At 46.2% G+C, this 16,379-nt stretch overlaps 2 long non-coding RNA genes across 3 annotated transcripts in view; one reads left to right on the top strand and one right to left on the bottom strand.

The window, feature by feature from the left end:
• Positions 1 to 1,673: 1,673 nt before the first annotated feature.
• On the bottom strand, positions 1,674 to 9,894 carry LOC116820573 (uncharacterized). Of its 2 annotated transcripts, XR_004372653.2 has the most exons (4): positions 7,909 to 9,894; positions 5,966 to 6,044; positions 3,681 to 4,000; positions 1,674 to 2,677 (listed from the first exon to the last, which is right to left on the bottom strand). It is a non-coding gene; the product is annotated as an uncharacterized LOC116820573 (long non-coding RNA). The 2 variants fall into 2 exon arrangements; XR_004372652.2 differs by lacking the exon at positions 1,674 to 2,677 and having other exon boundaries at positions 2,735 to 4,000; positions 7,909 to 9,879.
• An 830-nt stretch (positions 9,895 to 10,724) lies between these two features.
• The window catches only part of LOC142047213 (uncharacterized), a 22,246-nt gene continuing 16,591 nt past the window's right edge, over positions 10,725 to 16,379 (top strand). Inside the window, exons 1-2 of the long non-coding RNA XR_012656421.1 lie at positions 10,725 to 11,054; positions 11,463 to 11,589. This is a non-coding gene — a long non-coding RNA (uncharacterized LOC142047213). The remainder of the gene's footprint in view (positions 11,055 to 11,462; positions 11,590 to 16,379) is intronic.

Genomic DNA, 16,379 nt, shown 5'->3' with positions numbered 1-16,379 from the left:
AGCGGTGTAGCCAGGAGCCGGGTCGGAGCCTTTCAGGGCAAGGAGCGAGTCCCCGGGCGCTGGGTTCAGGATTTCCCGCGTTACACGTTGCCAGGGGCGCGCCCGGGACAGGAGCCTGCCCGACGCCTCTGCTGTCGGGGCTGGGCTGTCACGTCCCTCGCGGTGTCCCCCACGGCAGGGCCCGGGGTGAGGGCGGCGCCTCTCCCGCAGGAGGGTCGGGTCGGGTTCGAGCCCCGGGCGCCCGCAGAGACTCCGGGGACCCCCCTCGCCGGCTGTGGGCGCCGAAGCGAGGCAGCAGCGAGCACGTGGCGGGTGTGAACGGGCGGAAAGCGGAGCCGAGCCGCGCCCGCATCTCTGCTGCAAGCGCGGGGTGGCTCCGCGGCCCCGCTGCGTTTCCCCCATGCCGCGGGGAGGCGGGGTCAGAGGCTGGGTCGGGGCCAACTCAAACCGGGGCAGTGGGCTCTGCCCAGCCGCCCAAACCCCGACTGCAGCGCGGGGCGCCCCGACCGGAGCTTTTGCCGGGGTCGGGCTCCTGCTTCTGCGGGAGCGGGGGCCAGGCTTTGGGCGAGAGCCCCCGAAGGGAGCAGCGCCGCCCCTCCTCCCCCGGCGACGGCGAATGGACGGAGCAGGCTAGACCCCCCGGGCACTCAGCCAGCGGCGGTGCAGCCGGCAGCTCTGGGGAGGCCGGGCTGGGATCCCGGGGGCACGTGCTCGCTCGCCCGCCCTCGGGGCCCCCTGGCGGCTTCGGGCTGCGCTGCAGGGCCCCTCTGAGCGACCGGCGGCGCTGCTATTACAGGGAGGCCGGGTGGGGGCGCAGCAGCCACCCCCTCAGGTCGGGGCACGTGGCCATAGCAGCTTGCTGAGGCCCGGCGGCTCCGGGGGAGTTCGCAGCCCCGTTTTCCCAGATACTTTCCCCAGCCGCCCAGGACACTGAGCCAGAGGCTGGCCAGGAACCACAGACAGCATCTGCCCCACAGGTGCTTTGGAGCCTGGGGCAAGTCCCAGCCCCTTGCTGGAACAAACTGAGCCCATAGGCAGCTGGCTGGCGCCTTTATTCCACCCTTAGCACAGCTCTGGGGCTCAGCTCCCCACCTCACAGAGGGTGGTGGCTACACAAGCCTCTGGTGAGCCACCCCAGAGCACAGGCTCTATACTCCCACAGGGGTAGGGCCCAGTTTGCCCAGCCTACCCTCCAGCAGCACCTCCAAGGAAGAGGGAGGCCAGTCCAGGGTCCTGGCTAGTGCTTTTATTCTTAGCCAAGCCCCCATTTGCCAAGAGGTGGGTCTCGGCTGACCCACCAGCCTCCCACCTCAAGGAACAGCTCAGCCAGACAAGCACCCATAGCTCTGCCCACCCTCAGCAAGTCATGAGCCAGCCTCAGCAGCTGGCCCTGGCCATCACAAGCCTCTTTCTGCGCTCACGCAGCCAGCCCCTGGCCTGCCCACCTTGTGTTCTTATTCGATTGCCCCAGTGGAGGCTGGAGCACATTCTGAATCTGGGGGCTGCTGTTAATAAACTGAATTCAGCTACCCACAATTCAGACAGTGAAGTGAACGTATGGGCAAGGTTAGGGAGAAAAGAGCTTGGCTAGCAGATCTCTCCCTATCCATCCTTCTAACACCTCTTGCTTCTGTCTCCCACACCACCACCCCCTTAATAATACGCAGCTCACAAACGGTTTTTCCCACTTTTATATTAATATGTTCTTATGTCAGATCTACAGACTAGGAAACCTCTTAATACCCCTCTTAAAAATCTGATCATGCAGCATCTCCCCGAATTTAACAGTGCGATAACATTGTTTTGTTGCCGTAGGCACCACAGGCTGGTAGTGACAGCACTGGTTCCTGCTGTGGGCACGACCCATCCAGCCTCACTGAAGCAGCAATGCAATACTGGAGAGCAGCTAGGCAATCCTAAACTCCAGTATTTACGTGCTGCTAGAGCACTGCTGACATGCTTCCATTGTAAAGAGGTCTCCGTCACTTCCAGAACCCTTTTACAATCCCTGCTGGTTGTCATACTACCTATAATTTGTTATTGGTCTTAAACAGAGGAAAGAATGTTGAACAAAACAGGAAGCAGAATTACTTCAAGCAACGTGCAACTGGTATAAGCCAACTATGAAGACAACATTAAAGATGACTTAGTGTATTAAGATGAAGCTATTGCTGATATTGGAAGGTGATAAAATATTGAACAATCACATGGCCTGTGATCAGGTCAACAGGTTAGAATACTGCAAATCCCTGGGCCGTTTTAGGCAAATTCACCAAAGACATAAAACCAATACTCTATCTTTGCAGGCTGGAAAGAAAGCATACATATTAAAAGCACTACAAAAACGTATCTAAACATACCTGTTCAACTGATCTAAGAGATATATGAGAATGTGGCAGCTTCCACAGCTGACACCCAGAAGCTCCCTTTCTTGTCTATCCTTGAGGTAATGAGGCAGCCCAGAATGGTCTGTATCTCCTTGTCCCTACAAACCATGATGTGCTGCTACATCTCCTCAAAGCCCAACAATGCTGAAATTCCAAATGGTATTTTGACTATTTTTAACATGATAAAAGGTATTGAAGAGTGCAATACAATCCAATGAAGACATTTTTGACATTCACTTATTACAAAAGGTTAAATGTTCTTCAATCCTGTTCTACCACAAAGTCTGCAACTAAAAAAAAAAGAGAGCAAGTAGTTACACAAGAGTATCATGACTGCAATAATTTGCCCAAAATACACAGTAGACTTGTTGCAGTTAGCTTCATTTTCAGACCAACTAGAACTCCTGCTCTCTCTCTTCTCCCTCCCCCCCTCCCCCCCCCACTACTTTTCTGGCCCTTTCAAATAGGTGAGGGGTCAGCAACCTTTCAGAAGTGCTGTGCCTAGTCTTCATTTATTCACTCTGATTTAAGGTTTTGCGTGCCAGTAATACATTTTAATGTTTTTAGAAGGTCTCTTTCTATAAGTCTATAATATATAACTAAACTATTGTGTGTAAAGTAAACAAGGTTTTTAAAACGTTTAAGAAGCTTCATTTAAAATTAAATTAAAATGCAGAGCCCCCCGGACCTGTGGCCAGGACCCAGACAGCATGAGTGCCACTGAAAATCAGCTTGCATGCCGCCTTTGGCACCCATGCCACAGGTTGCCTACCCCTGAAATAGACTATTGGGAAATCTGAATAGTCTACAGCTTTTTTTGTGTGTGCACTGCAGTGCTAGGCAGGGGAGACTCTAGGTATTCTGCCGCCCCAAGCACGGCAGGCAGGTTGCCTTCGGCAGCTTGCCTGCGGGAGGTCCCCAATCCCACGGATTCGGTGGCACACCTGCGGGAGGTCTGCCAAAGCCACGGGACCAGCAGACTCTCTGCAGGCATACCACCGAAGGCAACCTGCCTGCCGCCCTTGCGGGATCAGCAGAGTGCCCCCTATGGCTTGCTGCCCCAGGCACACACTTGGCATGCTGGTGCCTGGGGCCACCCCTGATGCTAGGGACATCTTACAAGCAGTGATAGCTGTGTAAGAAATAGCTATAGTGCTCAAGTGTTTGCCATTTCCCTGAATTATTTCCATTTAAATGATCCAGATTCCTCAGACTCAGTTTCAGGACATAATTTGAAGCAAATAATTCTCTTTTTCTGTTTGTTTTTTAGGGTCCATGCAGCTCAGATCTTACCTTTCAAATCTGAATGAAGTCAGCAATGAGAAATGATCACAGCTGTCTTGAAATTTTTCAGAACATTCCCTGCCTAGGCAGATAGGGAACAACAAACTTGGAAGAGGCAAGGGAGGGAGAAGAGGAACGTTAAGTAGGTTTTTTTTGTGGGGTCCCTGACTTCACTGTGTACAACCTTAAGATGTAATTACAAGTTAGCGTAAGCACCAGTACATATGGCTTGACATAACTGTGAAAATGTCAAAAAGAAATGCAGATATGTGATAAATCAGTTAGGAGCAGTACTAACAGGTATGTTCCTCCAACTCGTCTTCTTAGGGCTTGTCGTCATGAAAAAAATAGGAACAGTGTTAGAAGTATGGCATTGAGATGTCTCCTACAACAGTATGCTATCACCTGTGCTAAGCACTCTGAAAACATTTTTGGGGTCCATGTAATCCCCCCCCGCCCCATTTAAACAGAACTTTAAAATGGGAATTCAAAAGCTCTAATTTATGCAAATTTACACTACTGCTATTTTGCTAACAGACCTATTTTGCCTTCTCACTTTAATACTGATATTCTAAGTATTCAATTCTAAAAGGGTGAATGCTACTTAACCCTTTTTTGTACTGTTTCTCTAACAATATCTTGCTTGACTGTATCTGCTTAGTCTGTTTAAGCGAGGAAATAAAACAATATCCAAAAGGGTAAGTGGTTTTGTTTAATAAGCAAAAATAAACAAGCCCTAGGTTCTAGAACTCAATTTTGATTCTAGATCGGGGTGGGCAAACTACAGCCCAGAGGCCACATCTGGCCATCCAGCTCCTGCCAGGGAGCGGGGTCCGTACCTTGCACTATTCCACATGGCTCCTGGAAGCAGTGGCATGTCCCCCCTCTGGCTCTTACACATAGGGGAAGCCGGGGGCATCACACGCTGCCCTTGGGCCAAGCACTGCCTCCGCAGCTCCCATTGGCTGGGAACCACAGCCAATAGAAGCTGCAGGGGCAGCACTTGCAAACACTGCAACATGCAGAAACACCTGGCCGCGACTCCACATAGGAGCTGGAGAGGGAACATGCTGCTGCTTCCAGGAGGTGCTTGAGGTAGGCGCTGCCCGAAGCCTGCACCACTGGCCCCCTCCCACAGCCCAACCCCCTGCCCTGATCTCCTCCCGCTGTCCGAACCCCTTGTCACAGCCCGGAGCCCCCTCACACACCCTGAACTGCTCATTCTGGCCCCATCCCAGAGCCCTCACCCCTTCCTGCACTTCAACCCCTAATTTTGTGAGCATTCATGGTCCGTCATACAATTTCCATACCCAGATGTGGCCCTCAGGCCAAAAAGTTTGCCCATCCTTGTTCTAGATTGAGATTCAAGTTATAGAATGGTGATCTCAAGGGACTGGGTGTGCAGAACTCCTCAAATCCTTAAAATAAATCAACTTCTAAACCAAGAGGGCAAATAGATCTTGCCTTTTAAAAAGACAGATGACATTTCCAAGCCACTGCCAATCTATTACCACCAAACTCTTACTTGGAGAAAAGAGGAAGTCAGTTTTCACAATGTAAATAGGGTTATTTGGGAGTGGAACGTGAGGCCAGTAGAGATGTACAACATAATAAATATATGAGAAAATATTCTCATGCAAGCCAACAGAACAGTTCTCTCAAATGGGTATAATGCTATTAATCATCTCAGTATAATATAGTATATTATACTGAGATGTGGGGTGAGGCTAAGGATGAGGGGTTTGCGGTGCAGGAGGGTGCTCTGGGCTGGGACCAAGGGATTTGGAGGGGGATCAGGATTGGGGCAGGGGGTTGGGGTGTCGGGGGGTGGCTCAGGGGGCAGGCTCCGGGCAGTGCTTACCTCAAGCAGCTCCTGGAAGCAGCAGCATATCCCCCCTCTGGCTCCTACATGGTGACGCAGCCAGGTAGCCCTGCTGTATGTTGCCCCTGCAGCTCCCATTGGCTGTGGTTCCTGGCCAATGGGAGCTGCGGGGGCAGTGTGTGGGGCGGGGGCAGTGTGTGGAGAGGAGCTCCCTGGCTGCCCCTGTGCGTAGGAGCCAGAGAGGAGACATGCTGTTGCTTCCGAGAGCAGCACAGAGCAGCCTCTGACCCTGCTCCCTGGCTTGAGCACCCAAACGGGGAAAGTCCCAGACCCTGCTCCCCAGTGGGACCTCAGGGGCCAGATTAAAATGGCTGGCCGGCTAGATGTGGCCCATGGGCCGCAGTTTGCCCACCCCTGCCCTAAGGGTTCTTGAAAAGTTATTGGCTATATTAGGTTCACCTTTCCAACTCACCTTGACTGAACGCAATGATGCATCAGTTCTGCAAATATGATTCTCTTTGGACACAATTTAACTTCTTTTTCAATATGAACTAGAAAACAACACAAAGTAGAGTTTATAAAGTGTTCCAACAGACTGTACCTTAGACAGGTGATATACATTGCAGTGCACTGACTAATCAAACAGCAATCACGTTTTTTGCCAGTTAGACCTAAAGACAAAGACTATTAAAGGCTTTAATGTGTGCTCATCCTATCAACTGGGGGGGTGGGAGGAGGGAGCGAGGGGACTCCTGCTTTTATTCCAAAATATATCATAATACAAAGGTAAGTATTTAAACAACGCTGGAGCAGATCTATCCCTTCCCTCACCATTATACTATAATTTATATAACACCAGGATCACTGAAGACTGGTTGCCTGGATTTTGCTTATTAGGAATTATACACAATCCATACTAATACGCATAATGGCATTAGATACAGTAATATTAGGAAGGTTCTTTGCAATGAGTTCTCTGTGTAGAATTCATATTGGAAGAAATTGCAGTTACAAGGGTGAGTTGGGCTCTATAACCTAATGCATAAAAAAAACACACAAAAATATGATGAAAAAGGAAGTGTCACCACTTCATACATTTGCTTCATACACAATAGCAACAGAAGCAGATTTGTTGGACAGACCAGATGAAAAGAAAAACCCTTAATTATGTTGATTTTAAAGATATACTACCATTAAACAAGAACATTAAATACGGTCCATCTTATCTGCAACAAAGGGAATCAGAAATTGAGATCAGCTATCAAATTGGCTATTTAGGAGACATTTGACACAGCAGAAACTCTAACATTTTGCCATGGGGGGGAATAGCAGACAAGTCATTTATTTTCTAACAAATATTTAAAACTAGTCATCCTCATTGCAATCTGAAAACAGACATCCAACAAATAAGATACCACTCATTTTGAATATGGTGATGAAACAAAACTGAAGTGGTGAGTCCCACCCACTTAAATAGTTCATAGCTGACTGTGCTAGTAAGTCAGTCATTTTCATCTCAGTTTTAATTTGAGCAATGGAATTTAAACAATATAAAATATTAATATTCACAAATGTAGTTAATAGGCAGAAATATACCCTATGTTTTATTGACAACCACCACGTGTTTTTCACTATTAAATTCCCTAAACAGTTCAACTCGCAGACTGCCGAGATTGAGCAGAGGATTTAGTAATTTCTCTTTACAAATCCTATCTATTAAATTAACAGCTCACTGTATTAATAGATGTATCATAGTGAAGTTGTCTTCCTTTGCACCAACATCTCAAGTGAAACTCATCTGGATGCAAAGTGTCATGCAACAATCATTACTAAGCACTCTTTACTGCGTAGCAAGGTACCCATATAAAAGTGAACAAAATAATTTTAAATTTTTTTATATATATATATACATACACACATATATATATACATATATATACACACATATATATATACATATATATACATACACACACACACACACACACACATATATAAAATGGGTGAAGATTAAATTTTTATATTTTCCAGTCCACTTGTATTGAAAGTACTGAATCTATCCTCTCACCACCACAAATTAACTTCTACTATTTCTCTTAAAATAAAGAGCATTATATGAACATAAATATGCCTAAGTTTTAGCATATTCTACCTTTAAAAGTTACATGATTAAGTACTCAACTTCTCTTTTAAGGAGGTATTGGAAATGGAACAGAAAATTGGATATCAAACTGTTACAATAAAGTGCATAATCATTTGATTTTTAAAAATATATTAAAGCTTCTAGTTTTACAAAATTAAGAGCTTGATCCTACAAACCCTGACATGAATAGTCTCATTTATTTAAATAAGTCTATTCATGTGAGAAAGGACTACTTGTGCTTGCAAGGCCTGTAAGATCAGATCCTAACTTACTGTACTTCAGAATGTCAGTAAAACTTCCAGGATCCAGTTTTTCCTCAAAACTGCGGAACTGAAGAACAGTACGGTGCTTCTTGGTTCCATTTTTTCACCATCATCTCATCCAGTTTTAAATAATAAGGGAAGGATCTCTGGAACCTGAACTCCTAAAATGTTTATTTGTTAAGAACAGAAAGAAAAACTATGGATTTTTTGTTGTGATTTTTTTTTTTTTTTTTGGTCAGATGAATATTCATTCAAAGCATAACGAGCATGCAGTAATTATATTCTTCACATTTGGATCAGTTTCCTTAAAGCCCATCTAAAGCTTCCCTCCTATATTCTGTAAGCATTTACTGTATTTGCAGTTCACTGTTTTACTAGGTGCCTATAAAAATGGACTCTTTGAGGGTATTAAATATTCATAAAGATGATGAACAATGAAGTTTTTTTTATTTCTTCAAATTATGCTGAAGACAGACAGATGTTGGCACACCTACGTATGTATATGTAACAGTACATTTTTTTAAAAAAATACTTGTTTTGCACAGTAGTTGTTCTAGCTTTGGAAAATTATTTTCCTATATACTGAAATATTGCTTTTACTTATCTGATATTTTCATGCAGTAAAAAATATGCACAAATTAGACACATTGCTCTCCTCACTGTAAACAGGCAGAACGACAGTAACTCATCTAACCAGAACATAATTTAGAAGTTCACATGCTTGCCAGGATATTCATATTTCCTGTATGAAACAGGTCAGTAGAAAACTGTTAACTACTTAAGGATTTTTTGTTTATCCCCCTTCTTTCAATTAGACAGTCTTAAATTATTATAATAATCTACTACTTTATATACATCCACATATTTATATTTTTCTGAGAATTTAGTCATCAACTTTTTCACCACTAATAGTTTAAAATAATGTTAATTCTGGCATTTTTACTAAGTTACATGTGTAACATAAACAATCCAATATTTAAAAAAAATATATTCTGATACCAAATTAGATATGAAATATAAATTAAAATTTTAAATTACAATGACATTTCTACAAATAATAAAAAATATTACATACAATAATATTTTGAAACTAAATTTTTCGTTGGAAGTTATTAGAAAATCAATTTTTTCAAAACAGAATTTGGGGAGGGAGTGGGAGTCTTAGATCTAGAAATTAAAGTGTCACTTTTCACATTTCCAGTCTGTCAAAACAAACGTTAACAGAATCACAAGGTTTATCCCACAAGATACAATAGCTTTAAAACACTATAACTCAGTTTTAAGCACGTTAAAGGCTTTCAGAAGCAGAACTGTACAAGTTAAATTAGATTTTGATCCTGAATCCAGTCATTTAATTACAAAATACTTCAGTATTGTTGACAAGTCAATACAAAAACTGCTGACGTTCTCCCTTAATAAAACAAGAAGCATATACTTGAAAAATGGACCTTTTCTAAAATAATAATTAAAAAAACTGCATTAAAATGTATATCCCCAGTAACATGTATACAAACAAGTTACAGGTCGAGTTCCCCAAAACGTTTAGTTTAACAACATTTCCGTATAAACTCGTTCCGAAAACAAAAGTCGAATTGAAAATGCCGTGGGTTGAACGTGTCCACACGCGGCCAAATTACACTCCCAATCCCTTTTGCAATTTTTCAACTGCTTGGATTGAAATAATTGGTCCCGTCTTTTAACCCGTCCCCTCCCGGCGGCCGGCAGCTTTGTAACGGCCTGTACCCTAGACCCTCCCCCACCCCTCGCTGAGGGGGGGGTCACACGTGTCCCCCGGGAAGGCAGGTTACAAAGTGTCTCCTGTCACTTCTCAACTGCGTCATTAGCTGATACAATAGCGAGGGCATCGATCGCAGGCCGAGTGTCGTCAATTGAGGGGGGCGCTGGGTGTGAGCGGAGCAGTGTGCAAGGGGGGGGTCCGGGGCTGGCGGCGCCGGGTGTGAGCGGGGCAGTGTGCAAGGGGGGAGCCCGAGGCTGGAGGCGCCGGGTGTGAGCCGGGCAGCGTGCAAGGGGGGAGCCCGGGGCTGGAGGCGCCGGGTGTAACCGGGGCAGTGTGCAAGGGGGGGTCCGGGGCTGGAGGCGCTGGGTGTGAGCGGGGCAGTGTGCAAGGGGACAGTTGCACTTTAAGCCTTTTGCCACCATGGGGCTTTTGCACGGCACGCGCCTGGTTTTCGTTAAAAAGGATCCCCCCCTTTCTGCATCACCGGCTCCGAAGCAGCCCCCCCCGAAGAACTTGTTTACTCCCCACGCCCGCTGTGCTCTCTCCTCCCCCCTCTCCCCCGCGGCGCGGGACGCATGCGACTCAAATATGCCCCCTCAGCCCCCTTCCTCCAGCTGCGCGGGGGGGACGCTGCATTTGGGGGCCTTTTGCAAATTGAAAGTTTTTTTGTTTCTTTCCTTGCCCTGGAAAGTTTTTAACCCGCTCGCCGCCGGCCTGCGGAGGGTCGCTGCCTGCCTGCCCCACTGCTCCCGGGGCTCCCCTCCCCGCGCCCCTCCCCGGCCCGGCCGGCGACTCCCGCGCCCCCTCCCTCCTCCCTCCGATCCACTCGAAAATGGCGCCGAAACCGAAAAAACTTCGCAAATTTCATTGTAGGCGTTTGCAAGGGCTGCTGGGAGAGGGGCTGGGGGGGGCAGGCACCGCCCCCGCCTCGGCCCGGCCCGGCCCGGCACCTCCCGCGCTGAGCTGCGCTGCGCTGCGCTGCGCCGCGCCCGGGCCGGCGGATGCGCGCGGGTCCGGACGGGCAAGGGAGGAAGGGAAGCGGGGTGTGGGCGCTGGGTGGAGGAGGGAGCCAGGCTGGGTGCTGGGATGATGTGCTGGTTCTGGGGCAAGCGACAGTGAGTTTTGGGGGACAAGAAGGCTGTGCCATTGGGGTGGGGGCAGGGGCCTGGGGGAGCAGGCTGTGCCCTGCTGGGAGGGGTGGGGGTGACCCTCCTGTGCCCTGGTTCATGGAGTCCAAGGCCAGAAGGGCCCGTTGTAGTTAATCTGACTTGCTGCATGATACCAGTCCTAGCACTTCCCTGTATTAATTCCTGCTTTCCAGTCCAGTAGCTGTGGCTGAACTAGAGCAGAGCTTTTGGAGAAACATCCAGTCTGCATTTAAAAATGTCCAGTGATGGAGAGTTCGCCACAGCCCTCGGTAAGTCATTCCAGTGGTTAAGTATCCTCACTGTTAAAGATTTGCACCTTATTTCCTGTTTTCATTTGGTTAACTTCAACTCCCTGCCATTGGATGGTGTTAGATATTTGCTAGTCTGAAGAGCCCTCTAGCATCATATTTCTGTTCCCCACATAGGCACTTATAGACTGATTGTGTAGCCCCTTCATTTTCTCTTTGGTGAAGTAAACGGGTCGAGCTCCTGAATCTGTCCCAGGAAGGCCTGTTTTCCAATCCTTTAATCGTTTTAGTCTCTGAACTGACACCAATTTATCAACTGTGATCAGCAGAGCTGGACACGGTATTCCAGTAGTAGTCACTCCAGTACCAAATACAGGGGTAATACAACCTTTCTACTCCTACTCAGTGTTCTCTGTTTGTGCATCCAAGGATCACGTCAGCCCTTTTGGCCACAGGGTTGCACTGGGAGCTCACGGTCAACCAATTGTCCATCATGATGACCCCCCCCCCAGTCTTTTTCACAGTCACTGCTTGCCGGAGCTGGGTCCCCCATCGTGTAAGTATGGCCTGCATGCTTTGCACAGCCTTACAGTTAGCCTATATTGAAATGCATAGTGTTTGCCTGTGCCCTACTTACCAAGTGATCCAGATCACTCTGGTATCTGTGACCTGCCCTCTTCATCATTTACCTCCATCCCAGGCTTTATTCATCTGCAAATGTCATCTATATTGGTTTTCTTTTTTTCCAGGTCATTGATGAAGATTTTAAATAACGTAGGGCCAAGAACTGATCCCTGTGGGACCTATTAAAAACTCATCCACTCAATGATTACTCATGTAGAATTGCATTTTAAGATCTATCAGTTAGCCAGGTTATTAATGTGTGATGTTAATTTTGTATTGTTCTAATTTATGAATCAAGAAGTTATGTGGTGCCTGTCGGTAGTCTAAGTATATTACCTAAACACTACTACCTTTATCAGTCTTGTAATCTCATAAAAAACTATATTAAATTAGTTTGACAAGACCTATTTTCCATAAACCCACGTTGATTGGCATGACATTACCCTCTTTTAAGGCTGTATTTTGCCATTTAAACACTGCTTTGATCTAGTCCTGTGGAGCTCTCCAGTATTCCAAGACTCCAAGGCCAGCTCCTTTAAATCTCTTGGATACAAGTTATTTGGACTTATTGATTTCAAATGTTCAACATTAGTAGCTGCTGTTTAACATCATTCTGAGTTACTGTTGCAGTGGAAAATATTTAATCTTTTTGCGGGGAGGGTTATGATGCCTCATGGGAAGCACGATGGGGAAGGTAATCCCCGGGGGGAGGCAAGGTGGTGAATTGGGAGGGATGATGCCCAAGGGAGGCAGGGCTGTGCACTGGGGCAATCCCCTGGGGAGGAGGAGGGGGGTGGGGTTGTGCGCTTTAGGGGGGTAATGTGGGGGAGTGGTGCTGGGGTGGACGATGTGTGTGAGGAAGCAGAGCTGTGCCTTGGGTGGGGGGAGGGTTGCCGTGAAGTACCTGCAACCAAAATAAGCGATGCCGAGTCCCCAGGTGGGTCGGTCGGTCAGAGCCAGACAGTGATTTCCCTACATCCCCCCTGAATTTCCCCAGCACCCCCCGCAGTTTTGTGAACTAGTTACATGCCAAACCTGGTGGCTGAACTTTGCGACTTTGTCCTCACCAACAACTATTTCACATTTGTGGACAATATATACTTTCAAGTCAGTGGGACTGCTATGGGTACCCGCATGGTCCCAAAGTATGCCAACATTTTTATGGATGATTTAGAACAATGCTTTCTTAGCTCTCATCCCCTAACGCCCCTACTGTACTTGCACTACATTGATGACATCTTCATCATCTGGACCCATGGAAAAGAAGCCCTTGAGGAATTCCACCATGATTTCAATAGTTTCCATCCCACCATCAACCTCAGCCTAGACCAATCCCACACTGTGCTAATAAGCGATGGTCACATAAACATCAACCTATACCGGAAACCTACTGACTGCGATACTTACCTACATGCCTCCAGCTTCCATCCAGGACACACCACACAGTCCATTGTCTACAGCCAAGCTCTAAGATACAACCACATTTGCTCCAGTCCCTCAAACAGAGACAAACACCTACAAGATCTCTATCAAGCATTCTTAAAACTACAATACCCACCTGCTGAAGTGAAAAAACAGATTGACAGAGCCGGAAGAGTACCCAGAAGTCACCTACTACAAGACAGCCCCAACATAGAAAATGACAGAATGCCACTGACCGTTACCTTCATCCCCCAACTAAAACCTCTCCAGTGCATCCTCAAAGATCTACAACCTATCTGAAAGATGATCCCTCACTCTCACAGATCTTGGGAGACAGACCAGTCCTCGCTTACAAACAGCCCCCCAACCTGAAGCAAATACTCACTACAGAACAAAAACACTAACCCAGGAACCTATCCTTGCAACAAAGTCTGATGCCAACTCTGTCCACATATCTATTCAAGTGACACCATAATAGGGCCTAATCACATCAGCTACACCATTAGGGGCTCATTCACTGGCACATCTACCAATGTGATATATGCCATCATGTGCCAGTAATGCCCCTCTGCCATGTACATTGGCCAAATCGGAGAGTCTACGCAAAAGAATAAATGGACACAACCAGTCATCAGGAATCATAACATTCAAAAACCAGTAGGAGAACACTTCAACCTCTCTGGCCATTCAGTGACAGATTTAAAGGTAGCAATTTTGCAACAGAAAAGTTTCAAAAACAGACTCCAGCTAGAAACTGCTGAACTTGAATTAATATACAAACGAGATACAATCAATTTAGGCTTAGAGACTGGGAATGGCTGAGCCATTACACACATTGAATCTATTGCCCCATGTTAAGTATCCTCACACCTTCTTGTCGAACTGTCTTAAATGGGCCATCTTGATTATCACTACAAAAGTTTTTTTTCTCCTGCTGACAATAGCGCATCTTAATTAATTAGCCTCTTAGAGTTGGTTGGGCAACTCCCACCTTTTCATGTTCTCTGTATGTATGTATATCTCCTTACTATAAGTTCCTTTCTATGCATCCGATGAAGTGGGCCCACAAAAGCTTATGCTCAAATACATTTGTTAGTCTCTGAGGTGCCACAAGTACTCCTGTTCTTTTTGCAGCTACAGACTAACACGGCTGCTACTCTGAAACATGCCAATTTAGTGACTGTTTGGAAATTTGAATTTAAATTGAAACATTTAATACACACTTTAAAAGCATATACAGTGTATGATAAAATACATGTATCTGAAAGTATAATAGATTTGAAAAGTATGAACATAGACTAGCTTCCTTGTACAGCTGTTGTTTCTTATGACAATGTGAGTGCATTCATTTCAGTGATGTTGGCCAGCCTAATAATTTCAAATGATGATTTGTAAGCAAAGTCTAACTGAGCTCTCCCTGACAGCTAATATGAGCTGGGGTGAAAGGCTTTCAGGACGCAATTGTATTTACATTCAATCTAATCTACCTAGGTATCTCAAGCAAGACAAGCTGTGTTGCCAAGGTGATAGATTTTGGCTCGGTTGGGTTACAAATCACTTGAATGCAGGCGTGGGGGGTTGTGAATGAAATGTTTTTTCTATTGTATGGAGTAAAGGGCAGTAAACGTATTTAGCCGTGCTTGGAGTGAGGGCATCAAAAGAGAGGTGGGCCTGTCCCCCCCACTTTTAAAGACAGAAGCTGATTAGGCTCATAGAGGTCCTTTTTGTTTGTTAAGTGACCACTGCAGCTGAAATCACGATAATCAGGTTTAAGTGCTTAGTCCTGCGTGGGGACAGTGTTTTCTGTGGGGTACAGTCCCTCTTTGGTAACAACAGACAGCCCAGACTGCACTAGGCAGCGAGGTTCCTCCCTGAGACTCAGCTGAAATCATCTGAAGAGCTGGTGGAACCCTCAAGAGACCTAACTCACAGAGCCAAGTGGGCAGGTGGCAGCAAGAAGATTGCGTGCGAGGGCCATTGGCAACAGCGTGGTGGAGTGATACAGTGGCCAATGAACAGCGCGTGGCCAGAGTGCGAACAACGTGAGCAGCTGGAGAAACAGAGCAAGGTGCCTTCTTGCCCCACCTGGCCAGTGTACTCACGGGAAAGCAGCCTGATGGCTAAATAAGGGACGTTAAATAAACGGTTGTTTGTTGGACTATATTTTAGTGACTTTGCTCCAGAATGCTAGATTTGTGACTGGGAATGGAAACTTATATAAATATGTTTCCTAGTAGCCCAAGATTTTTAAAATGCAGTATTTGCCAAGGTTATCTCATCTCACGTTGTTGCTATCTTGAGAGGTCATTATGTTGGGGAGTTTCTGTACTAAACATTTCTATTATTATAATTAATTTTTACATAAGAATGGTCATGCTGGGTCAGACCAATGGTGCATGGAGCCCAGTATCCTGTCTTCCGACAGTGGTCAAGGCCAGGTGCGTCAGAGGGAATGAACAGAACAGGTAATCATCAAGTGATCCATCTCCTGTTGCCCATTCCCAGCTTCTGGCAAACCAGCTAGGGACACTCAGAGCATGGTGTTGTATCGCTTCCCATGCTGGCTAATAGCCACTGATGGACCTATTCTCCAGGAATTTATCTAGTTTTTTTTTTAAATCCTGTTATAGTTTTGGTCTTCACAGCATCCCCTGGCAAAGAATTCCACGGGTTGACTTTATGTTGTGTGAAGAAGTACTTCCTTTTGATTTTTTTAAAACCTGCTACCTATTAATTTCATTGGATGACTGCTAGTTCTTGTGTTATGTGAAGGATTAAATAATATTTCCTTATTCACTTTCTTCACACCGGTCAAGATTTTATAGACCTCTATCATATCCCCCCTTAGTCGTCTTTTTTCTGAGCTGAAAATTCCCAGTCATTTTAATCTCTCTTCCTGTTTCATACTCCTGATCATTTTAGTTGCCCATCTCTGTACCTTTTCCATTTCCAGTATATCTTTTTTGGGATGGGGTGACCAGATCTGCACACAGTATTCAAGGTGTACACGTACCATGGATTTATATAGAGGCAATATGATATTTTCTGTCTTATTATCTATCCCCTTCTTAAAAAAGCAAAGGTTTCAGAGTAGCAGCCGTGTTAGTCTGTATCCGCAAAAAGAAGAGGAGTACTTGTAGCACCTTAGGCCTTGGCTACACTTGCAAGTTGCAGCACTGGTGAGGGGGTTACAGCGCTGCAACTTACTTTGTGTCCACACTGAGGCTTACAAAGCTCAGCCAGCGCTGCAACTCCCTGTCTGCAGCGCTGGCTGTACACCTGGTCTGCTACGGGTGTAGC

Source organism: Chelonoidis abingdonii, chromosome 8 (assembly GCF_003597395.2).
Source record: "Chelonoidis abingdonii isolate Lonesome George chromosome 8, CheloAbing_2.0, whole genome shotgun sequence".
Taxonomy (NCBI): Eukaryota; Metazoa; Chordata; order Testudines; family Testudinidae; genus Chelonoidis; species Chelonoidis abingdonii.
This window is presented reverse-complemented; position numbering and strand designations above follow the sequence as displayed.